Source organism: Elaeis guineensis, chromosome 2 (genome assembly GCF_000442705.2).
Source record: "Elaeis guineensis isolate ETL-2024a chromosome 2, EG11, whole genome shotgun sequence".
NCBI lineage: Eukaryota > Viridiplantae > Streptophyta > Magnoliopsida > Arecales > Arecaceae > Elaeis > Elaeis guineensis.
Window position 1 is genome coordinate 86648109 of NC_025994.2, and position 27697 is coordinate 86675805.

Consider the following 27697-nt stretch of genomic DNA (forward strand, 5'->3'; position numbering starts at 1 on the left):
AGGATTGACTAGCTCAACAAAAGCCCTTAACATGTCCGTAAAATCCTTTTTTTCCTTCGTATCAGATTCGAGCTGGCCCACTCCAAAATTATTTCTGAATAGTCATGGATATAAGCCTAGCCTAGATTGTACTCCTATTATCTAACTAGTTGCACTGAGCCAATCCATGAATGCAATAAGGTTTTCAGCCCATTCATACAAATAGGTACTATTTGTGACTCTTTTCCACTTGAAGACAACCGAACACAGAATTTGAACTTTTAGTTTCTAATTATTAGCAACCAAAACAACGAGTTACTACAGCTGCACCTGCTTGGCACCAAAACAAATTATGCTGGTATCCAGCTCCAATTATAATGCAATATCAGCTACAACCTAATGACCTTGGACTCCAAAAGAAAAAAAAAAAATCAGCAGTAGGTAGCATCTTCCGGGGTATGATTAATTGCTAAAAAAAGAGTAATATATGCCGAAAATCAATATGCAGAAAGAACTTAAAAGCAAAGTATAACACCTAAACTTTATCCAAGTCCACGGAGTACAGAAATTGAGATTTATCATAGCCAAATCATCTTGCATCATCATCCGCCCACTGAGATGCACCAGTTCTATGCCGTAGCATCCGGCTGCATGTACGTGCCAACGCCCTGTCAGTGTCAAACTCTACTGGGCTCGTCAGATGGCACATGACACAGCAGGTTAATTTGACAGGGTATAAATAAGGGTTCAGCTTCTCCTACCCAGCCTTATGCTGCAGATTATACAGCCAATTATTTTTAAAAACAAAGCCACGTTCCCCTCCCCTCCCTCGATTTAACCATGAACACCAACAGTATTGCATCTACCACATCATAAAAGAATAACAGTACACAAAAAGAAACTCGAAGTCACCAAGAGATAACCTCTGAGGAGAATAGGGCAACGAGGAGCTTCTTGTTCATGCCATACTAAGGCAATGAAACTATTCCAAGTTGAACTTGATGCAACAGTTCAAAAGCATGCTTGACTGGAGGAATCATCAAGCTTCAAGAGATGAGACCATACTGAACGGGTTATTTGTTTGCCTTAGCATTGTTGTGCCTGCACACCAACACCAAAATGGCTGCACTTCTGACGAAATAAAGGAGGGCACCAATGCACCCATGTTAACAGGGAAAGCTACTTGCAGTCAGAAAATACAGGCGACAACATTTACAACAGTGAGGCAGTACAGAACATGAAGGTGTTACAGTTTTGCCTTTTTATGTTTCTGAGAGATGAAGTGCACCAATGCACCCATGCGACCTGCCTGCTTTCCAATCTCGAACTCCCATCATCTAGACAAACTGATAAAGATGAAGTGCCTTCAATAGCATAAGAAACCACTCCCTTGTGCCTACATTACAGAAACTTAGACTTTAGCCAACAATATGGGCCATCTCCATGATTGGACCACCAGCTCAAATTTGTTGCCTCCCATCGAGAGAGTAGACTACTGTCTTGTAGTAAAAAATATCAAATATGGATAGTGATAACACCGTCTGATGAAAAAGTTCAGCAATAAACCACAGGCATGAATACAGGATACGGATATGACGAGATATGAATATGCTGACATGCCAACCTTGAAAAAGGTAGGTTACAATTCAGCTAGGATACATCAATTGGTGTATATTTTATACATCCATAAATGCATAAGTACATACACAAAAACAATTATATAATAATATATATGTATGCATGCATCTATATGCATGTAAAAATTCATCCAAATATAACAATAAGCTATCAAAATAACAGTCCCTACTTTAGGTGATAGCATCAATTTTACAAGCTTATTATTTAGTCATTATTGAAATCCACAGACCCCAATTACTAGTTTATATTTTAATATTAACATCATATCATACAAAACTTACCATGCATTATTAAAAGGTTGACATTAGAAAAAGAAAGAAAACACCCTCCTAATTTTTGGAGGCATCAAAGTAATAAGTATCTCAAGTGTGTTATCTGAAGCATTTGTTATTTTGAAAAGTAGAATCCTCTACATAAGTATCAGACACATATCCGAGGAGTATCCAGCAAGGACCGCTGTCCGATATGTATCCGATCCAGACAAAACATGTGAATTGATGTATCTGTGATTTTTCGGAGTTACCAACCAGTAGGTTAAATCATGGAATGCTAAAAGCAGCCTTTGACCTTCTGCATGGGATTCACCCCATTTATTTACTGCAAGGTTTCTGTCTTTATTACATGGCTCAATGATAGTTGATAGAAAGCATGAAACTTTCAGATACATCCATAAGATAAATATATGAATTTTCTGCAACATTTTTCAGCATGCATTAGTGTTTTCCAAGAAGGTTAACAACCACATATCAAGGTCATGTAACAAACCATCCATTTCTCATTTAGCATTAAGCAGCACTTTTCAGATTTTATTGAATCCAATGATAAACTAATGGAGAACGGAAAATGCAAGGTTTGAGTTTTTGTCTAGAGGATAAACTGAATGGTCAAGAAGGCACACATGATACTGTGGCCTCTAGACTACCAGAAGATACAGGTCTTCAGCTTATCTCTGATATATCAACCTGAGAGGAATTTGTATTGTTCATCAAATTTCTATAATAAGAATTGCATATTATGTCCAGCTTTTACAAGTCGTAATATTATGGTTGCATACTAAGTATTAAAGCAAAACTCACCATGAATTATCTGATGCTTCATGAACTTTTACTCTTTCCAATCGCATCCTTGCCCATCTTCTGCAATATCCAGTTTGCATCAACAACTTCATCTATTGGATCTTCCTGATTTGGCTGTGCATTGTTATCATCCACCTGATTATTTTCTTTCTGAAACAATGGTCTCTTCCTCTTTGATCTCTGCCCTTTGACAGGATTCTTCTCCTCTCCTTCACTAGGTGCCCAAGAGCTTCGATGTTCAAAATATGGGTTCTTGAATTTTAACTTCAACGATGGTTTGGGATCACTGGAGTTGGAAGTAAATGGTGCTTCACCCGCATTATGGATTTCACTTGGCAAATCAACCACTGTATTCCAAGAATTTTTCCTTGGCAAATCATCATTATCTGTCAATGTGGTCTGAGACCTGGTCTTTGTTGCAGGGTCTACCTCTGTGCTTGCTTTTCCTATCGTAAGAGGACTTCTGTGAGTGGTCGTAGGTTCACACTCAGCAATATATCATTTCCTGTGTGTCTCAGATATCTTTCAAAGCTTTATCACACTCTCTTCTTTATCTCCATGTCTTGAACTTCTAATCTGAGTTGAGTTTTCAAGTTTAACTCCTGAAAAAATTAGACACTTATCTTAAGATTTTCTGCCTAAGAATTTAGTCAATTAAATAACATCATGAGAGGGTTGACAGCTTTTATTAATACAGAGGAGCAAGAAGGTACTGAGAAAAAAAATATCAAACGAAAGTAGTTTGCTTAAAATTTAATGCAGGAAAAAGGCACTACACAAGAAAGAATCAGCTAACTTATGATAAAATTACCTTTTCCATCATGATTTCTGGCAATTACAGGATGAGCATCAACAACATAGTTCTTAGATTCTTCCACGTCTGGCCGGCTCATGCCTTCACTCCCTGTAACCAAGGTAAGATAACTGCCACTAAGACGACAGTTAAATAGATTATTCAAATTTCAAAATGTAGGTTCATATCTTTGTTTTATTGTCAATACAATGGCTCAATAAAGATTCAACAGCCGAGTAAAAAAGCAGGGATAAAGGGAATTTACGAGGAGTTTCCCTAGGAAAAAGGAAAGAAGAAGTAGTAGCTTCAAGCAAATTTAGTATAAGTTCATTACTACTACAAATTTTTGTTGAAATACCTCGATTGCGGTAATTTATCATAATGATAAATCAGTGTTGCTTGACAAGTACGGTGCATGCAATAGATAAAGCTACAGCCAAATACATTATGAGTATCAAACAATTCAACGACATGACCAAATAAAGTTAGGTAATGTTTTGTGATAAGCTTTCAAACTATTGAAGCAATGAACTTGTCAAAATCACACAGACTAAGGGCAATAGGAGTGTCGAGTGGTCGTACTATACCATTAACCAGCCGCTACTTGATCCCGTGCGTAAGCTTTTTTAATTTCAATCAATAAGAGAGAGTTTAACCAATATCTTTTAGGATCCGTTTGGTTGAGGTATGTCAAATTATAGGGCAATTAGATGATTCCTGAGAATCATTTATCTGAAAAAATAATTACAGAGAAAAATAATTTTTACCATGTGTGGTTAGTGAAAAAATTATTTTGAAAAATGATACTGAAAAAAGATTATTATATATTGTTGGAGATAAACCTATATAAGAATATGACAAAATTTACAAATATGTCTATCAATATAAATTATTTTTTAATACCAGGATAGCATCGTCATCTCAAATCAATTTTTATACAATGACTATAATCACATGGCCCTTTGCGCAATGCCATCTACATCCTTATTTTTTTGCAAGAGCTTTTTATTGAATGAATTTGGGAAGACATCAAAACAAATTCAATGATTATATTGGAGGTATTTTTGTCAAGTATAGATTACCACCACTCGAAAATTTACTAAATACCAACACCTTTATGATATTTGTTTTACCTTCTCTCCCCGAAAAATAAAAATGGGACCCATCAATTTTTTTAACGATCTCTCTCTTCTATTTTTCACACCAAACATGATAATCTGATATGGATTTATTTTCCTACACCAGATTTACCCCAACCAAACAAACCCTCAGATGTGAAAGATAATGCTCTAAAACCAATAACATTTAAAAACAGCTTAGTATGTAACTTGAAAAAAATTATGGCAGATGAATTGATTGATTTCTGATTATTGATATTGGTGGTGACAAGTTCTTGCAAACAGTGATATAATGGCATGCCTTAGCACAATGTTAACTAGACAAAAACAAGCATGGCAATTTCCAAACCAGGTGTAAAATTAAGATCAGAGAAAACAAAATTGAGTGAATAATTGGTAAAGGCACATACCTTTGGAGGTTTTAACATCTTGATCCCTGCGAAAATTTGAAGCTTCAGATTTAGGGGGTGCATTTCTATTTTTTGCACCTATATGTATGACTAATTTAGTTCCTTTCACAGCCTCAGTTTTGCCTGATTCTTTTCCAACACCCTCTTTCACATGCAGGCCTGGTGATTTGCTACCTTCTATATGGAACTTAGTCATCTTATCAGAGTTGTTACTTACAACTTCCTCAATAAACATTTGGTTATTACTTCCCATTTGATCAAAAGAAGATTTCCCTTTATCATTTCCTAGACTTCTGGTCAAGAGAGATGAGTAGTCGTCCTGTGCGTCATTTCTGTATGGCCTTGTCTCATCAAACTTAGGGTCTCTGAGGCTGCTCTCCAGTAATCTCATCACATGCTGCCTTTCATTATGTTGATATGGCTCTTCAGGCTTACCCAAAAATTGCACGTGGTGCTCCTTATCTGTATTTTTTTTATTGGATGATTTCTTGGAGAAATTTATTCCATGTTCGCTAGAATTCTTGCTTGATGTATCTGTCAAAGATTTGACAGAAAATTTTGATGATCTCCCATAACCATTCTTTGGTATAACTGGACTATTTTCTTCATCATGTGAGTAGGGACAAATAGAAAATATCTCCTCCTAAGTTGGCAGTCCAGCAGCAGCTCTCAAGCTTGCAGTTAGACCAGTTAGACCACAGTCAGCTTTATCTCTCCTCCACCAAAGCTCTTGAACAGCATCTTCCATATCCTTAACCTAACCATGATGTAGTGCATCAGTTATAACACAAACAGGCTACAGAAAATTTTCTGCCAACTACGAGAACAGTAAATGTCACCTGGTAACAATCTCCACGACATGCAGGACATTTGTAGTACAAGTTTCCATCTGCTTGGAACTGCTGGTATTTTTCATCACTGCAAGAAATGTGGATTGAGACAAGAAGCCGATGATTGTGTATAGCAAATTTGATAATACAAAAAGATAATTCTTCTTCCACAAAACTATAGTTTTAGACAGGCAGTCAACTCACAGATGCATCAAATGTTCAATGCAAATAAAGTTGGATCCAGGACTCAGGTTTGCTTCCAATACATCATCACATCAAGAATAGTTAACCTCTTTTAATATATATATATATATATATATATTATATTTTATATATATATATATATATATATGAACCTCCCAACCAACATTAACAATATTTATTAGGAAATAAATTGTACCAAACCATATAGGGGCAGATTTGGGTAAGGCCGTCCGAATTTGGACTCAGATACATCATGTCAAAATTGGACAATGAGGATTCTACATCGATGATCCAAGCCGTTGAATGTGATCTACTATCTCAAAACTGCTTGCACACCAAAAATCATATGATTTGAAGACCTCTAGCCTATGCATCAAGCAATCAAAAAATACATCTAATGCAATTTTATTTAGGCTATCCAATTTTTAACTACTTGATGGATGGGCCAGGAGTCTTCAAATCATATGTTTTTTTGTGTGCAAGCAGTTTTGAAATAGTAGATTACATTTAACGACTTGGATCATTGATGTAGGATCCCCTATTATAGAGTTTTGATCTGATCGGATCTGAGTCCAAATCCAATCGACCTGATTCTAACCTAGCTATATATACAACACGCACGCACGCACATATGTCCATGTTTCAAGAACCTCTCAACCAGTATTAATAATATTTATTAGAAAATAAATTGTACCAAACCATTCGTGATACTGACGAACAACCATGTGTTGATTTTGTCATAATTAACTGACAATAATAATAGTTCCATTGCTAATAGGTAGAATACCACATGTGCTTTAGATAAGATGGAAAGTGGATGCAGAACTTCAGCTTTGAGGGAGGCTACATATAATTTCTTTTAGGAGAGCCTGTTCTCTCTCCACTTTTTGAATTCAGAGTTCGAAGTTGTTCCAAGCTCCTTTAAAACACAGAAGCTCTTGGAGTCCAACACACACATGCAGGACTCCAAGGCCAATCACAATATACGTACGTACCTAACTACCAGTATATATATCATACATAGTCCCTATCTATACATAGTCTGAACATGCAAATGTCGCTCTTTAAGAAGATAAATGAAACAGAATGAGAGATAAGGGTGAAAAAAATGTTAAAAGGCAGTAAGCCATTAGACAATTTAATACAATCCTGATGCCATCACATACACAGTGCACCCATTTTTGGCACACATCACAGCAAACAATTGGTGTCATTTCAGAATCTCTGTGGACCTACAAAATTTAAACATGAGAAAACTTAGTCACTCATTAAATCTGAATGGACAAAACTTTCCACCTGCATGCATATCAGCAACAAACGAGAAAAGAAGTTCAGAAAATGAAAGGGGAGAACATATCTAAGCTTAAGGTATGCCTACACTACATGTCTTGAGGTATCTGTAACTTTGTTTTACAATATATCAAAGTGTCTTTGAAACAGAAGCAGCTAAGCATGAAAACCAAGCATATAAACCAAAAGCCCATTACCTACCAAAAAACTTTTAATCACAATTTCAACAGCAAGAACATTTCCATAGACACTAATTTTGAATTCTGACTAGAGATATTTCAGTAGAAAATCAGTTTGCTTATGGATCTAAAAACCATCAACCAGTACCTTCAAACAAACAGGACAAAATTTTCCTTTCACAAACAATCTTCCACAAGCATCACAGAAGTTATACCCTAAAAACCATCTGCATGACCAACAAACACATCATGCCATGTCAGAACAAGTTACTGTACCAACATATACACTGATTTCATTAACATTGTTGTTGAAAAACACTTCATGCATCAATGATCCAACCAAAAGAAGCCTAAAGTCCCCAGACACAACACGTAAATACACAAACCTTTGGACAAAAATGAACAGCCAATACCTTGTGCTAAGTCCACTTCCAGGGACAGTAGATCCACAGCTACGACATCTTGTATGTTTTGGACATAAATAAGGCCCACAAACGACATTCTGAATTCTTTTCAAAAAAAGATAATGTTAGTTATTTCAAAATTTTCTGACAACTAAACCAAAGAACCAAATGCACCTTGTGTGGAGGCTGTTGACAATAGCAATGTAAGCACCATCACACCTTTAACAAAACATTAACTTAGCGGGATCACCAGCACTTCGACAAATCTGAAGAACAAAAATTTAACTGACATCAACACCTACATGACGTCCAGGCTACTGGCAAAGGCTACCTGATTACTTTCAGTACATCTATTTGGAAGGTAGTAAACTTTTCTTTGCAAGCAAAACTCCAACCTGCTGCGAGTTGAGCAATATGGAATAAACATCCATGCTATGTACCAACAGAAATAGGCAAGCAGTACAATAATAAGGTTGTTATGCCATACATTTGTTAGCCAAACCTTGGAAGTAGCAGAAACTAACAGAAACTTATTTTTGTGGGTTAGTTTCAGCTTAGTTCCAGATGAAACTGATTTGTTTTAATCCATGTCCAGCAAAAAAAAATCTCTTTTGGCCTTAACTTCACATCCATCTCTCCATTTTTTTAGTTCAAATCCCATATTTATCGAAAGCCAGGATTTATAACATGGAGCAACCGAGACTTCATAGTTCGTTCTACCATATTAATCAGTGGATCTCTCAAGAAGAAGTCATAATAATGGAGGATTGAAATTTGAACAGTTATATATATATAAAAAAACAAAAAGTTGTGTATGTTCAAGAGTCTCTTCTCCCAAAAGGCAAAATCTGAGCAACTTCTCTAACCACCTCTTCTTGTTTGTAACTTCATAAGTCCACATACTTACCTGTGAACCATAAGAAGATGTTTACCTCAAAAAGTATTTAATACTCAACAATGTCTTTCTCCTCTTATGATGAAAACTTACAAAGAAGCTCTTTTGGGAATTCCACCCCCTACTATCTAAAAGTTAGGTATCATGCCATAAGGTTAAGTAGATAATCAAGAGAGAGTAGAAGAGCTCAAAGCCTTCTCACACAGGAAAGAACTACTCGAGATAAGGCACAACTCCTGAAGCCTAAGAAACTTGTCCAAAACAAGATCAGCAGCAGTAGGAAAAATAACAACTGGAGATTATTCATCAAACAAATGAACGGTTAGAAGAGAGTAAAGAGTCCTTCCAAATCTCAAAAAGTTATATATTCCAAAGAGGAAAACATTAAACCATATTGACAAGCAGTAAACAACATCCCTACAACTTGGGCCTAGTTTTAAGAGTAGACTAAAACTAAAATGCACATTCTTCATGTGACTCATGATGCATCATTGTGGATTTTTATGTATAGAAGGTTAAGTTAATACCTTGGAGCAACATAGAACTAACCTCACAAATGCGGCAAGAGGGGCATGCCCATGAACTCCAATGAAATAGATCTGCAAGTACAGTACGTTTAATTACACAAGTAGATGTAAATGGTTTTCTAAAAGAACTCAGAGGTTTAAGCAGAAACCTCTATATTCAGCCCAAACTTTCAAGCAACTCCTATGGTATTTCTTATGGCAGAATTCACATGGCAGCATCTTCATAGCTCTTTCGCTGCCTTCACTCTCACCAGAAAAGCAAATGCGGCACATAACCTTGATTGAGCAACATTGATCTTCTGTAACAAGAGTATTAGCTGATTCTCCTGGTACCTCCTGGGACAACACAAGCAACTTTGTCAAACTCCTTCAAAAGGATTATCTACACTTTCAAAAGAAATCATTAAGCAAATAGGAAAACTAAAATATTCAAGTGATGCCTCACTCCTATCAGATTGAAAACTAAATTACTGACATCTGGATTTCAACATAGTAAGAAATCCGTTCACAAACTGAACTATTTAATAAAGCATCATAAGGACGTTCAAATCAAATTATGTGCTTCAGGATAATGCAACCTGATCCTCATCACAAAGTCAAGAATGTTTTCTTATTTCGATGCATAAATGCTCAATAAAGTTATAATAACTAGCACTAACATCAAAGTTGAAATTACTTACTAAAGATGAACTCTGTATAGTAGGGAAATGAGATGAAGGAAACGAAGGGAAAGCTCACAAATTCATACAATGCGAGAATAACTTCCCATAGTTAAATAGCAAAGTTCCAGATGACTCAGTTAAGGACCCAAGTGAATCATCAGTTATTTGGAATTTCATTCTCAAGTCAAAATCATGCCGAGAGATTCATCAACTACAAAATAAGTAATAAACAGGTATTAAATGTTCGTCAGAACATTGAATAAAAAGCAAGTTAATCAAATACTTGGGTGCCATGCTAATTGCCAAACAAATATGAAGCAAATTAGGGGACATATCTGGACCAAATATCCAGCACCACCATGCAATTGACCCAGGAAGATAAATGAGTCAGTTGTGGATAGAACATCAATCCAATAAGTCAATCATATATATGCATATACAATGCAGGAGCATTGCAGTATAGCTGCATATGTTGCTAACATTTCAATATCTTCAAATCGTAACTTATTTTAGAAATTTTCATACAAGTCCCGAAATAAATGAATGATGAGTTCATTCATGTAACCAATGACCAAATAGAAAAAAAGTGGGCAACATAGTCAAGCAAAGTTCAAGAGATTAGGAAAAAAAAAATTGTAGTATATTTCAGTAAGGCTAACTCAATCTGAATTTGAACCGACCCATTGCATCAACAACCCAGCATACATTGATTCTAACAGAAAAGTATTGAAGCACAAATATCATAGGACAGACAGATTCAACATCAGTTAAACTTTATACAGGGAGAAGTGTTGAAGCTCCCACCAAACACAAATGTGATAATGGCCAGTAGAACTTGGGTCCACTGTCAGGCACCCCTCTTGTAATTCCATGTGCTGGGGAGAGGCTTCCAGCTAAAAACCAGACGGTGGCATTCCCACTATATTTCTCAAATTCAAAAAGAATAAGTTGACAACAGCTTAGCAGAAAATTTTGTATAGTTTGGACGCCCTGGAAATTGCTGCTGGATTCATAGTGTGGAAGGCTGATAAAAGCCGAAGGTTTGGACAGATATTAGTGTTGATTTCAAGACTTCTCATATTGCTTCTTAAAGAAACGTTGTCGTAAATAGTTATTTTGAAACAAAAGGTGAAGCCATGGTCTGTTCCCTAAGGACAAAACTAAAAGCCAAGTGTAGCATATTTACTCTCAGTACTTTGGTGGCATTTAGATGCCTAGATACCAAATTTATATAATATCTCTTTTATATGGTTGTAAAAAAAAAAAAGATTTTACAAAAATCGATATCTCAGCATCCTAATGGGTGGTTGATATGAAAATGAACTAAGGTCGTAATTTACCATGATGAGGTACCAAATTTATGTAATATCTCATATATGGTTATTAAACAAGATTTTCTAAATACCAATTCTCAGCCATCTTGAAGGGTGGTTGATACCAAAACAAATCCAAGGCTTATCTTATCTTCAACCAAGAAAGAATTCAGACAATTTGGAAAGTACTGAGATATTTTGAAATCTGCCAATATATAGGAATAAGAACCAATATACAAAAGTATCACTAATATGAAAACTAAATATCTTTTAAGGAGGTGTTTTTAATCTTTAATGGTTAAAAGTAAGGTTCGCCATCTTGGTACCCCGTATCAATGCCAACCAATTACAGTGTCAGTATGGGGCTGGTTTGGTGTATCGAATGTTGGCATACCCACCCGTATTGCATACAGGTACCAGATCAATATAGTGTGGTATCCGTATACTATCTAGTTCGATACGGTACGGCAAATCTTGATTAAAAGTATTTAAATTTATTCAAAAAGATTGAAAAATCTACACTAATCTATTGATATTGTTATTCAAACAATATTTTGAGTTACATTGGCCAACATAACAAGGGCTAAGATCGAGTGTGTGATGAAAATGGTTGCATATAGTATTGCTGAATTCCATATATTGGTAGAAACTAATATCTTCGTCAATGTGAAAATCATTGGCAGTAAATACAAAGATAAGACCTTAATTTAATTAGGAATGGGTGGAAGAGGAGACGGAAGAAGTAGGAGGGACTCAAGAGGCAACTAATCTTACAAGCTCAATACATTCAGATCATTGAACAAATTTTGGTGTCTGATCCTGAGACGTAGTTGGAGAGTTCAACCCTAACTCAAATCAATATTGTTAAAGGCCCTAGGCGCACCTAGGCACTCGGGTCCCTGGAGCCTAGGTGCATGGCGCAAGGTGCAGGTGCGCGCCTGAGAAAAGTCAGGCGCCAAAAACAGAAAAACAAAAAACTAGCTATAGGCAAGAATTTCAGCAAGTAAAACTAGCATCCTGTTTTAAAAAGTAAAAGCAGAAAAAGATCAAGCTATAAGCAAGAAGTTTAACATGTAAAAACTAGCTCTAACCTCAAAAACAATCAAATAAGTGATTTCTAAATTCCTAATTGGCTAATCCTCCTCTTCATCATCATCAAGCAAATCAGCTTCATCATTTTCTTCTTATTCCTCTCCAATATCTTGCTCATACTCATCATCCATGTACCATAATTGACCTCATGTAGGTTTTTAAAACCCGTTTGACTTTCAGTGATGCCTTTCCAATCCCTATACTATAATTGACCTTTTCTATTTCTTAAAAATTAAAAACTAATACTTGCTGGAATCATATGTACTATAATTGACCTTTCCTACGTAGTATGTGCTATAACTGACTTTCCTATGTAGTATGTGCTATAACTGACTTTTCCTACGAACTATAACCGACCTTTCCTATGAACTATAACTAACCTTTTCTATGTATTATAATTGACCTTTCATATGTACCATAATTGACCTTTTCTATTCCTTAAAAACTAAAAATTAATACTATAACCGACCTCATTGCGCCTCTAAACAATGCAAAGGCATGCTCCTGAGGCGCAGCTGCACCTGAGGGCTGTCGCCTCACCTAGGGGGTACAAAGGTGACAGCTCTTGCGCCTTGCGCCTTTTATACCTGAGTCGCGCCTTTAATAACACCAACTCAAATGTTAGGAGGGTTCTCTCCCAAATTATCAAGCCAACTGCTCCTCCCCTCCATATAAGGGATACCCTTGTATATTATACTCCCCCACCATCCCCATTTGATTTCTTATTTCTACCAAGATATGGCAAGTTCACTGCCCACAAGGGTAAGATCAACTTATTTTAAATATTTGTTACTAATAGGAAGGAGCAACATGGTCAATTTGGATCCATTGAAAGGAAAAGTGAGAAAAGAAGGAAACAACCAATGATATAGATGAGCTCATGCAATATATATATATATATATATATATATATATATAGAGAGAGAGAGAGAGAGAGAAGGGGGGTAGCTTGGGATGGGAATATTATTAACAAGAACAAAGATGGAAGTTTATTATTTCAGTTTCACCCATATAAAATAATCTATATACGGTAATATTATGGCATTGTAAATATTGCTTTGTCATTATGGGCAAAGTTAACACAACTTTTTGCTTCTGACATATGTTCATATCAACATCAAGATCATGTCATGATGTAAAAAACCTGTCAGATTTTTTTTATCTATTTTAAAGGTTAAAGTCAACAAATATGACAAGTGAAAAACATGACTGAATTATATTTGAGTAAAAAAAAAGAGGATATAAGTTCACTTTTTAGTAATCCTATATTCATCATATCCAAGAAACAAGCATTATGCTTAATCGTATAATATAGTTGTATACTACCATATAGTCCATAGATATCTCAAGTTGACTCCTAAACAATGTATATCAAATAAGCCTAGAAAAAAGAAGCAACATGTCATCATCATCACCATCACCATCATCAAGTTAAAAGTGCAAAATTGCCTTCCTTCTTTTGCTTCTTGAGGAATAAAATTGTCTTCCTCAACGAACCCTAGACATCACATTAACATGGAGTTTTCTCACATGTAGAAAAAACCAAATCCTGATTTTGTAAATAACCAACAAAATATGTTTCACAGTGAGTTTTCACCAAATCCCTTAGGTAGAAGATCGTAGAAGAAAAGGAATCTATAACCAAAAATGATTGCAAAGGTATCAAACTCTACTTCTAGGTCTTAGCTTTCAAATAACTAAAACTCTTTTTCCTTACTTTTGAAATTTAATATCCCGAATAATTTCATGTTTTAAAAGCTCATTAAAGATGAATGTGTCGTTCTAAAAGAGAAAAAAAATCGAGTAGATTGTAAAAGATGGATCATATAAATGCTTTCATATGTAACAAGGTGATCTAGATATGGATCCGATGATCCAAGGATCGTATGATCCATCATCCAGGTCTCAAGCTCCAGGTGTGGATCTTATGATAAAAATTGATCCTTATCCAGGGAACCAATCCAACCTGGATCTTACAATTCATTCCAGTTTGGCTTTATATTCATAATTATCAATATTTAACCAAAAATACAATAACATTCCTTTTTGGGGAAGACAAGTTGTGGTCTAAATGTTCAAAACAATCAAAGACTCAGCCAAGAACACAGAAGTGTGGTAAGGTTAGTTCTTCGAACATGGCTTAAAATAACTCCAAAGGAGGTTGCTTTTCTTTCACATATTTCATTCCAAGGCATTTGCATGTCTCTTAATGAAATGATATGACATGATATATGAAGACACTCTCATGATGAATAGCAGTGCTAAAAATGATCCAATGAAGGGTTACACGTGCAGCAAGGGCCACTACAGAAGAAATATTTATTTGAGGCATCATAATCAGTTAAGGGGTTGTCAGGTTCAAGTTGTCTTAAGTGGGCATCATGCATTCCAACCATGTATCTTCGGCATCTCTTACCAAGTGCCGGATCACATGTTTGCAACCATCCATCTAAACCAATCAAGCACACCAAGTTGCTAGGTTTACTACAACAAGGTTTTTAAATAGGCATATTCAAAAGCAGCACCAATACAACTTATCAAAAAGAATATGTCCATTCTCTGATTGGCTACTTCTGAAATACTGCAGATATTTAGAGGTTTATCATAAATACACAAAAGATTCATTTTCTAAGTCTGAATTGGAAAAACTTTCACAAAGATATCTTCTGTAGTTTGTTTAACAAAGGGGCTGACACCAGCATGCACTTCACTTGACTGTCCCTTTACCAGACTATATCAAAGTTAGAGACAATGAATATCGATACCAAATAGCATAACAAAATAGAACTATTTTTTGACCAGAATCTAGGTAATAATCCACGCATTATAGGAAATTGTATGCCATGCCATGCCAAGCATGCCCTCATGCAACACACACCATAGGCCTGAAATCCAAGTTCACAATAAAAATAGGAGTTTTTGTAATTAGAATAAATAAGAAAGCATATAAATCTTAACCTTTTATAGGTGGACATACACATATCATATGGATAATTTGCCAAAAACATTAGGGAGTCTATTCAGAGTTGAGGAAAAATGAGAAAGAGTCCAGCAGGGTTGCAAAGAGACATGTAAGTGGTGTGCAAAAGCATCATAACAATGTGTCTTCATCAAAATTTATCTGGTTGCATCCATTCATCAAATAGCACTTTTGAACCAGTCAGGCATGCCAGACATGCCAATTTCACTACAAGGAAGGATGCAACAAACAGAATACTTCAAAGGCCAAAAAAAATAGAGCCTATCAACCTGAATTTCTGCACTTTCTGTCTATTGAAGGGAGTGTTCAAACCTACTATAAAGATATATAGATGTTTCATCCTAAAGATAAATATTGTATCTCACATAAATTAACATTAGTAGGAGAGAACCATCCTTTACTAAACCCTGTGAGTAACAGTTTGACATCATACTAGAACAGTAGAACTACATGTCATCTCATGCCTATCATGTCCTTACTCAGTATGTAACATAGGCTGGCAACCTGAGGAAACAACAAGTTGGTTTAAACACAAACTTTCATAAGAAATTCCAATAAATCCTGTCCTCTTGCAGATAGAGGGCTGCATGTCATACAACTAACTAAACGTATATTCAGGGAGCTACCAAAAATTAAGAAAGTATAACAAGAAATTGGTCGATGGGGATTCTTCTAACCAGGTGCAAAAGGATGCTGTGGATTGAGCAGGATAATAAGGAAAGAGGCTATGATGCCTGAAATTAATGTGTGTGATGGGGGCAGCTCCCCTGATTCCACCACTGAAATCATACATGCTTATCATGGAAAAAGGGAAATTTTGGAAGTCCAGATTAAATTAGTGCATCCTTTGACAGCACATCGTATCTTTCAATTCCCATGCATCAATCTCTGGTACATGATGTCAAAGTGCCGCATCATGCCCAGCCTTTAACAATGTGAGTGCGATATGAGAATATCTTCAATTGGCTCTAGGACAAACTCGACTTCTTAAGGAAAAGAAAAAAGGGATTTTAATGGCCGCTCCATTAGTTGACCGGACTTCAACTTTTAATCCCTATTGACCAATAGTGTAACTTCTGGTCCATCAGAAATAGAGATTAAATTTTAAGTCCCTCATGAGACGAAACTACCCTCAAAACAAATACGGAAGTTCCAGTTCTCTACTTCCCCTCTTCCCAACGAAAAACTTTTTTCCATCTTCCCCTCTTCCCAATGAGAAACTCTTTCCCGTCTCCGTACTTCCCCTCTTCCCAACGAGAAGCTCCGATTCCCATCTTTCCACTTCTCCTCTTCCTGGCGAGAAGCTTCGGCTCTCATCTCCCTACTTTCATCTCGACGAGTAGCTCCAGCGACCTGTTTCGTGGCCTTTTCTTCGACGCTATCGGCAGCGAGGGCTGCGAGGGCAATGATAATGGAGGTGGCAAGGGCTGCGGCGTTGTTCCGTGGCCTTTTCTTCACAGCAACAACGACGGAGGTGGCGGATGCAGGTGGAGGCAAGGCCCGCCGGTAATTTTCTCTCTCTCCCTCTCATCTCTCTTCTCTCTTTTCCCCCTCTCTTCTCTCTCAATGGATTTTAGCAATTTCATTCAGTGTGTTATTAGAGCAGGGGTTCTCTTATTTCTGAATAGGACTGCATTTTGTGGAGCAGGGGTTCTCTTGATAGCCTAATCCTCCATTAGTGCTTATTTCAAAAATTTCATGTCAAATAAAAAACAATTGGCAAGGATTTACAAAAATAATTTGCTCACAAGCTTTCAAACAGATTTTGTTAAGATTCAATCATTCCTTTGAACATATTACATCAATCATGGACTTCTATCTTTCTTAATGCTACTAGATTGACCTAAGATTCCATTATTATTTATGAAATAGAATGATGCTTTTCTAGCATAGCTTTGCATTCATAATTTTTTCTAGATTTTTTGAGTTTATTTTGATTGATATATGTTTACAATATTACAATGATGTTTCTAATATGTATCGTTTGAATTTGATTTTTGATGCAGTATTAAGATGGGTAGTTCAAGGGGAGGCAAAGAATTTTGTGTTGGCCCAACAAATATAGTGAATGGAAGGTGCTATTTCAGCCACTACATCGAAATTATGGACATACTTACGAAGTCTATGTCCGAGGAGCAGAAGGCAAGGTGGCTGCACTCTATTTGGCCATTTGCTCCGACTTCCATATATCAAGCAGAGCAGGCCATTATTAGATACATTACTCTCCGTCTGAGATGATAGAATGAGGACTTTAGGTTTGGTAAGACTGTGATTCTTTTGTAGGGACCGACATTGCCCTCATCCTTGGTTTGAGGGCTACGAGTGATGAGGTTGAATTATATAGAGAGGGGAGGGTTCAATCGGACCTCATCACCCGATTTTTTGATGGTAACCACAAGAAGACTACTAGGAATTTAGTTAAAAATAAATTGACATCTTTTGTTAGAAAGTTTGGGTTGCAAGATGTGGAGGACTTTACTAAGTGTTGGGTTCTTTATTTTTTTGTAACTATTCTCTTTTCAACTGGACGCTACCATGTTCCTAAGGCATTATGTCCATATCTTGATGATTTGGATCATCTAGGATCATTTAGTTGGGATCTTGCAGTTTTTTCTTTTCATCGACAGTAGATTCTAGCCCAGCAGAGAGTGTGCGCATAAAAAATACGACCGGAAGAGGCTCTACTGGGTATATGGATGGATGTACAATGGCTATAGTGGTAAGCTTGTCTATGTTTACTTTTAATTTAGTTATTTGATAGTCAATCTAATATAATATCAGTTACTTTAGCATAGTACATAATTAGTCTAGCATGGTACATAGTTAATATAGAATGATGCACAGTTAATCCATTACGGTACATAATTAATTTATTATGGTACATAATTAATGTATTATGGTACACAATTAATCTATATTGGTACACAATTAATCTGTATCGGTATACAGTTAATTTATTATGGTACATATTTAATTTATTATGGTACACAGTTAATCTCTATTGATACACAGTTAATTTACTAATGGTACACATTAATATATATAAGTATAATTTAATTTGTTATGGTACACAATTCATTTATATTGTTACATAGTTAATTTATATTGATACACAGTTGATTTATTATAATACACAGTTAATCTATATTGGTACACGGTTAATCTATTATGGTACATAGTTAACCTATATTGATAAACAGTTAATCTATATTGGTGCACAGTTAATATGTATTGGTATACAGTTAATGTATACTAGTACACAGTTAATTTATTATGGTACATAGTTAATTTATTATGATACATAGTTAATTTATATTGGTACACGGTTGATTTATTATAGTACACAGTTTATCTATATTGTACACAGCTAATCTATATTGTACACAGTTAATCTATTATGGTATATAATAATCTAACATTATTTTAGTATGGTATACAGTTAATTTAATATCGTACATAGTTAATCTAATATTATTTTGGTATGGTATGCAGTTAGATTCCTCTAAAATATAATGCTTATATTGCTTTATTTGTGCAGACATGGGCTATTAGGCATGCCAACAGTCTGCTTGAAAATCATAGATCACCATTCATCTATCCCCGTCTCTTGCGTTGGAGCAATGCCCTTTCTCTCGCAAGGTGGAGGCAATCACCGAAGCTATAAAGAAATTAAAAAGATTTGAGGTATTAACTTTTGTATCTAACATCATACAAATTTTAAAAAAAGCATAACTAAAATTTTTCTTTTGTCCTTGACAGGTGGTCTAGAGGATAGATCCTAAGGAGGATGAGTTGCACCTCCTATCACAAGGAAGGCCACAGGGGGTGGTTCCGATACAGGGTCAGGCACGTACAAAATCTGAATTTTTTATATTTTTAATACTTCATATTAGTTACATGACTCACATGTTATTTTTCATTTGGCACACAGTAAAGTCCACCCCATACACACTTATAATGTCATTGCACACAATTGATATTCTGCTACATTCTTTTTTATTTTTGTACCATGTAATTGTCTTCATGTGCCATACACTTATTTCTGTTTGGCACATAGCTGTTACGCACCGGCATGCTGTTTGGTACACTATATTTAAATGGCACACTTAAATTTCACTATGTAGGAACACATATAGCTCCTCACTGCACATTACCTATTGCATATAATCTTTAAGATTTTTTGTGGTGTTTCAAGTACCGTCATCTAGCCAGCCCAAACAACATCCAATTCATGCTTTAGAGACATGTATGATAGTGGTTGAGAGGTCCTTGATTTGTCATAGTTTTCACTTAGAGGATCCTCAACCTATCAAGGATTTGCAACGGAGGATGCACAGATTCTTGCTTCGATAGGAGGCTTTCGTGCATCGAAAAGATGCTCCGTGACAAAGATTTAATGCGACAGATGACATTGTAGGTATGGATGCAGATCCTGCTGAGGTGAGTACGATGCTATAGTTATAATACAAAAATTTAGATATGATGTTATTTCTGACCTAAATAATCTTAATTATTAGGTGAGGGCAGAGCATTTTGTTGCACATGAAGAGCCCCACTCAGCTGAAGTGGACCCTACTATTCCTCGTAGTAGTGAAGCTGTGGAGGTAGTTTTTATTAATTTATGGTCAAAGATATGATTTTATATTATAATAGGAATCCTTATTGTGTCCAACATATTTGTTTTTAACAGGTCAGTTTCATGGTTGAAGTTGATTGTGAGAAGGATTGCACCACCACGAAATATGTGTCCTCATTATGTAGGTGAGGAAAATGGGAGCTCGTGAGAGAAAGCCTATGGAGAAGGGAAAGGCCATATCATACCTTCCTAAGATCTATAAATGTGCAAGGAAGAAACAACAAGAGAGGAACATAGATGAAGGAAGTATGGCCTTACCCACTAGCGAAGTGATCCAGATGCTCACCAATCTTCATTTTAAGAGCCTATCACTACTGCATTGATGGAGCTACGTCAATCAGTTAAGGACCAAGAAGATAGATCCCCCTAAAGAGGTTTAGAATTTTTTTCATGTATTAATTATTAAATCGCTGTGATGTTTTTTGTCTTTGTATCGTGTGCTTGTATAACATATATTAAACATTCAATATACTTACTCAAAATATTTGCTTATATTTCATTACTTTTAGCATATTCGAGATTCTAGTACAGTTATAAATGTTGAAACATTGGTGCTGTCGGATAGCCAATACAATTGGCACGGAGGCGCACCTATCACGAGAAGGAGAAAGGTATACTTCCATCATTTTTGAACCATCAATTGATTTCTATGTCAATGGAGATCACTCTAAGTAAGTCAATAGAATATATTTTCTATATCACATTGTTCAGTATGAGTTCTTTTGTTAATACTTGCATCTTTTATGTAGTGAGACTATCTGGAAGGACCAAGATACATCTAAACCTTCTTACACATGTCATTCATTGGATCAGCTCCTTCACGATGGACTGCTACGGAGTGATGTATAAAAATTAACTGCTCACCTATTTTCCTTGCTCCTGTATTTTTTTTGGTCCTAATAATTTTTTTCTGGATCATGTACAGCTCATTAATGTATATTTCCGTATTGTGGAACTATTCCATGTAGAATATAGGGAGTCCGTGGAGAATGCTACTTTATTTTTGCATTGCGAGATACAGGTACAAAATTTATTACAAGCATGCACACTTATTTCAACTAACGGACATCACGAGTTACTCATCTCTTTTTCTTTTTTTATGTAGTCTGTTGTGCTTCAATGCTTTTCGAGGGACATAATGGTGACCCATGAAGTCACCAATCAAATCATAGATTCAGCACTACCGAGTATACAAAAATGGATGGCTGATATCCGATTAGTTGATCTCGAGCACTATAGGTACTTGTTCATCCTGATGAACACATCATGGCATTAGTACCTCTTAGTCTTGGATTTGAAGGAGCAATGTTTTGAATGCTACAACTCGATGTGGAGCTTCAACGTATCAGATGATGCAAATAAATATGTGTGTAATATTGTTTAATATTTGTTTGTTGCTTTTATTTATAACAATATCTATTTCTAATATATTATATTTTGTACCATATTTTGTAGGCAACATTCGTGCGTTTTTGGTTATCAGAACGAGTAGGAATCCATATCCCTGAAGCTCAAGTTCGAGATGTTCGCGACTGTACGCAGCAGCACTATGATGCCTTAGATTGTGGGTGCATATGCTGATGTTTGCAGAGATCCTCACAAAAGGTAGCAAGAGACCATTGCACGATGAATTTAAGGATGCTTCATTATATAGGAGTTGGGTTGCGAGGAATATTTTTTCCATGGATACTGTGTTACATATAAAAAATTTTGGTCATGGTATGAGAAGAAGATAAATACAAAAGATTAGGACATGATGTACTATGCAAACAATCTTGATAGTTTATGTCAAATGTAAACAATCTTGTAAATTCTGTTCTTGTACCATTTTGATACATATATTATATTTAATAGCATCCAAAATTTTTCTACAATATGACATGTTCGAATGTGCAGCAGGTAAATATTATATTCACTGTGTATGTGTGGCAATGTAATTGTTTACAGTTCAATATTCAATTTGTACCAGGTACGTATAACTGCTCTGCTCATGTGTGCCAATGCCGGTGGTGCTGGAGGCATCATCCTTTAAAGATGAAACTTCAACTTCTATCTGTTTAAATTCTGTGTATCTCATCAGCCTGTGCAACATTAAAAAAACAAATTGATATCACAAAAGCAAATATAATTTAAACAAAATGGTACTATTATCATATAAGCAATTGATATCATATAAGCAAATTCTGTGTATCTCATTGGTTGGTCTTCGAGTTGACTTGGCTGGTCTTCGAGTCGACTTGTTCTCAATCGCAGAAATACGGCTCTCTGTTATTTTTTATCCTCTGAGACGGAGTCGGCTCGATTTTGCTGGGAGTCGGCTCGGTTCCATTTCAAGTCAACTTGAAAATATTTAGAGTTGACTCAGTCTCGGACCGCAGAAACTAATCTTCTGTTCTCTAAGATGGAATCAACTCGATTTGGTTCCCAGTCAGCTTGATGCCGTGCCAGTCCTGCGTGCCATCCCAAAATGTGCCAAAGTCGATCCATTTTGGGCATAAGTCGACTCAACCTTTTCAAATGGTCTTACACATGAAATTTGACTCCACCCCTTGTCTCAATTGGCTTCTACTTCTTTTTCAATGGTGCTTTCTCTTTACAAAAATAATCTTAAGGAAAACTTGAAGGATATTAGTATATTTTTATACTCTAATGTTTGGTCATCATGAAAATCATTTCTGAGATCAACACCTAAGGTCATCCCCTAATCATTGTGCTCATTAAGGAGCTTAGGTTAATTGATGTTGTATAAGTTTTTTTGTGTGTACAAGTTTTGAGTATTCCAAAAATTAGGGAAGATTAACTGTGTACCACTGCACAAAACATATCACTTTTAAAGCACATTTTGTGATATTCTTCACTTAAACATTTTAAAGAATCCAATTCACCCCCCTCCCTCATGGATTGCATAGCATGGGCAACAATACCATATATAGTTAACTGTGTACCACGTTTAGTTAACTGTGTGCAGTGCTCATTTAACTATGTATCATGTTAATTTAACTATATATCATGTTTAGTTAACTGTATATCATATTAATTTAACTGTGTGCAGTATTAATTTAACTGTGTACCATATTAATTTAACTGTGTATCATATTAATTTAATTATGTTTCATGTTTAGTTAACTATGTACTATGTTAATTTAACTGTGTGCAATATTTATTTAACTGTATACCATGTTAATTTAACTGTATACCATATTTAGTTAACTATATACCATGTTAGTTTAACTATATGCAGTATTCATTTAACTGCATACCATGTTATTTTAACTGTGTACCATATTTAGTTAACTATGTACCATATTAATTTAACTATGTGCAATGTTCATTTAACTATGTACAATATTAATTTAACTGTATACAGTATTCATTTAACTGTGTACCATGTTAATTTAACTGTGTACCATTGTTTGATTCAAATTTATTAAGATAAAACACAAAATTTACAATAAAAAAATGCATATAAGTTCAAGTCAAAGCATTTGAATAACTGAAATAGATACATATTGTTAGGTTTTATAAGTTCATATCAGATAGCACTTTTGCAACATTCAACCATTCTACTTCTCACAAAATAACTCCAATCCTACATGTTACTCAATAGCCCTATTACAAGTCCTTCTATTATGTCTTTCTTTCCCACATCACCTACATTTTGTATTTCTTGATGAATCCATCTGTGAAGCTCTTCTCTTCTTCCTAGGCTGCCAGAATGAGTCTTCGTGATAGGAGGTAAAATATGTATCTCAACTGATGTACTATGACTCAACTCGATATCAAAAATTGGATTGATAGATTCTGTATATGTTGCTATATACATTTCAGTCGAAAACAATTATCATAAAGTGATATAATGATCTACCGGCCTTCTCAATGCATACACATGCACGCTTGCATGGCATCCAGAAGATTTGCCATTCACCACAAGAGCAAGTGCATTCGTGTAGGTCAACTTTACATGAGTACTTTGTGTCCTTTATGTCATAAATCATGATGCTTGATATAAAGACAGATAACCTCCGATCTTGTTCTGCATTTCTGTACAACACTTTTTTAGGATTGGGGCAAAGATGGGTTTGGATGCTATAACCTTGAGTCCGTCTATTGTGCATCAATTGCATAATTTGGAGTCTTATATAATCAATCATCTGAGGAATAGGAAGATGTCGAGCCTTTAGGTTCCAACTATTAAAACACAGCTACATTAGATGTCATGATACCCCAGTGCGAAACTGGAAAGACTGAATTTGCCCAACGCTCCAACTTCGCATATGTTATAAAATTACTTGCACCTGGGACTTCTATTATAAGTTTGCTCATTAATTTTTGAAAAATATTCAGTCTTGGAGTATATATAGCAGCATTTAATAAATCAACCAACCACTTCCTTTCAACTGCACGATAATTGACAAGCACCTACATGTAAAACAATGAAATGTTAATATATACGGCACTTGTATGTTAACATACTCAAATATTTTAAAGATGAAACTTAAAAAATCAAAAAAAGATGCTGCATACCTGATTTTTAAAATTATTTTTAATGATATGACGGATGTAGTAGGAGTGGTAGTTATTAGTAAAGTACTTCAGTACTACTTTCATAAGCCCCTGATGTCTATCTATCATAATCGTGAATGGTTGTCTATGATAGTCGACACAAGACTCCAAGGCTCCTTTCAAAATCCGACAAAACCAATCCCAATTGTCATCGTTCTCTATATCAACAACAACATAAGGTATAGAGAAGATATCATCATTCGCATCTTTGCCCGTAGCATCAAGTATAACTCCTCCATCCTTATGCTTAATAAATGTTGCATCCATGAATATCAGAGGTCTACAACCTTTTCATGAAACCATTGATTAAGGCTTTAAAAGAAATGAATAGATGTCTGAATCGATTTTCAAGGGTTTCATACTGCGGTATGCTGTCAAGGTTGGTCTCAAGAATGGCATCACAATACCACCTATCCGTTCATAAGATACTGATCTCTGATCACAGAGCTCCTTGATAGCTCTTTCTTTCCCATGCCAAGCTTGATGATATGGCAATTCCACACCAAATTCACGACGAATATCTTTTACAATTTCAATTGGCCTATACAAAGGCATATCTTGAATTTTCTCCTTCACAATATTTAAAATCCAATGCTTCGAAATCTTGGGATGAGATTGACCTTGCAATCCTACTCTGTATATATGTTCATTGTTCATTATTTTAATTGCAAATCTATCTTGATTTTCAAGGCGAGATGCATGAATACACCATCCACATCCTTTATATGCACACTCAACGGTCATACGCTGATGATCATTCTTCACAAATACAAAATCTCTACAATTTGCAATACAGAAATTACGAATTGTATCACGAAGGATTTCCACATCCTTGAATTATTGACCTATACCTCTATAGAGTTCTTCCAAGCATCCAATGTGTTCTTTGGACTTGGTTCATCTTCAATGGTAGCTCTTGTTTCTTCGACTACTCAAATAAAAATACTTGAGTTGCAAAACGAGGAAAAATGAGATGAATTGCTCTTCTGACAATTTTTGGAACAATGTATAGGTTCAGCATTTTGGGATGGATCGCTATCCCTGCAATATAAAAAGATGACATCATGTTGATTATCATATTAGGCAATTCAATCTAATTAAAAAAAAAATCTAAATAAATTGTAAATAGATTTTGTATTACCTTATATTGATTATCACATTAGGCGATTCAGTTACCACGCAGAATAATATACAACTATGTCAATTATTGCAGCTTTTAACTTTAGATGTTTTTCGTATATATTCCCAACATCCTTATCTGTCGTGAGCGTAACGAGCATTCTCGAATTGTTAAGGATATAGAATTTTATATCAATCATTGTAGGGGATAAATACTTCCATCTCTCCACTATTTCATTGAAAATATAATTGAGAGTTGTATCTTGAAAAATTGAAATGATATGGACTTCGATACCATAAGAGCGCAGCCATAAAAAGAGGATTTTCAATGTCCTGACAATTCATGACTATTAGAAACCTAAATGAAATATTTCAAAAAGGAAAGACCTTTAGGACTTGAGCACTTCAATGAAACAGGAAAAAAAAAATTTATCGTGAAGGAGAGACTTCATACATACCTAAATCTTAGTATCACCATATTCTCGACGTGAATGAAATAGGATTCAGCAAGGCTAAGTAGATTTTCTAAATGGGGTAACTTCGTCAAAAGGAAAAGGCTAAGAACACCTAAATAGGGCAGCTTTTAAACCCTGTTATTTCTGACCATTTCGGCGTGAATGAAATGGGATTTGGCAAGGCTAAGCAGATTTTCTAAATGGGTAACTTCGCCAAAAGGGGAAGACCAAGAACACCTAAACGGGGCAACTTTTAAACCCTATTATTTCCAATCTTAATCAGCAGGTTTTTATGATGTAATAGCACTTCCAAAAAAACAGGGAACCATGGAATACAACATCCAAAAAATCTGAAATCCAAGGAATAAGGAATGTTTCCAAAAGAGGAGTAGCGTCAAAGTGTAACTTAAGTATTTTTAAAAGTTAAATGGCGCCAAAAGGATGTCCTATAATGGTAAACCTAAAAGGAGGGATCGGGAGTTACACTTTTAGTCAATAGGAACTTTTTGTTAGAGTGGCGTCAAAGGGGGGAGCGGCAATTAAATCCCGAAAGAAAAAAAACCATATATCAGCAAAAGTCATTAATGCACATAAGCATCAATTCTAGCAAAAATGGAGATTAGTATATACCAATTCAATTTTAGCTCAATTTGATAATCGCTTTAAGAGCAAGAGAGGTGGGGGGGGGATCTAGCGATGCATGCTATCTCAAAACTGACTCGAGAGAAATCACAAGAGACTACACGTTGCATTTGTCGCGCAAATGAAAGCAAAAGTAATATACTACGAAAACATGGAAGTCAGAAATAAGATTAAATCTTTTCCCCGTCAAATTCATTTAAAACCTCAAAACTTCCCAAAACCCCGAACGGACGACGGAATCAAACCCCGATCAAACAAGAAACCCCATCCCATGAATCAAGTAACACGAAAGAACCAACAAGAACTCACCGCGGCCCCGACGGCCTCCAATCGCCAGACCTAATCCTCGGCGGCCATCGACGCGGCCGCCGCCTGCCGCTGCAGCAGCCCGCCGGGCCTGCGCCGAAGACAGCGCATCCTGCCCGCCTCCGTCATGGTCCACCGAGGCCGATGGCGGCAGGGGAGGTGCCGGCGTTGGCACGACCTTGAGCACAAGAACCTGCACGGTGCCCCCTCCTCCACCACCGCTGCCGGCCCTCACAAGCCACGGGTCCTTCAAGAACTCGTCGAGTCTCTCGGCCTGCTCCTCGAACTCCCTCCTCGCCCGCGGGTTCCGTAGCTCCTCCGGGAACCCGAGCTCGCAGTCGCATATCAGCCGGCTGCCAACACTCACGAAACTATTTAAAAAGAAACGCGAACAAAGGAGGGTCTAAAGAGAGAGTGGAGGTGGGGGGTGGGGGGAGGAAGAGAGATGCGAACCAAGTGATCGGGCAAGCGACGTGAAAGGCTCTTGGGTTTAAGCGGGGCATCGCGCTGCGGCTGATTTGTTTGAAAAGGGAAACGAAATGAAAATATTAAAAAAAAAAAAAAAAAAAAAAAGGAAATGCGAGGT

At 36.1% G+C, this 27697-nt stretch overlaps 2 pseudogenes; one reads left to right on the plus strand and one right to left on the minus strand.

Annotated features, from left to right (window-relative positions):
* Positions 1-930: 930 nt before the first annotated feature.
* Positions 931-27697, minus strand: LOC105056635 (uncharacterized; annotated as a pseudogene).
* On the plus strand, positions 19810-21957 carry LOC140855563 (uncharacterized; annotated as a pseudogene).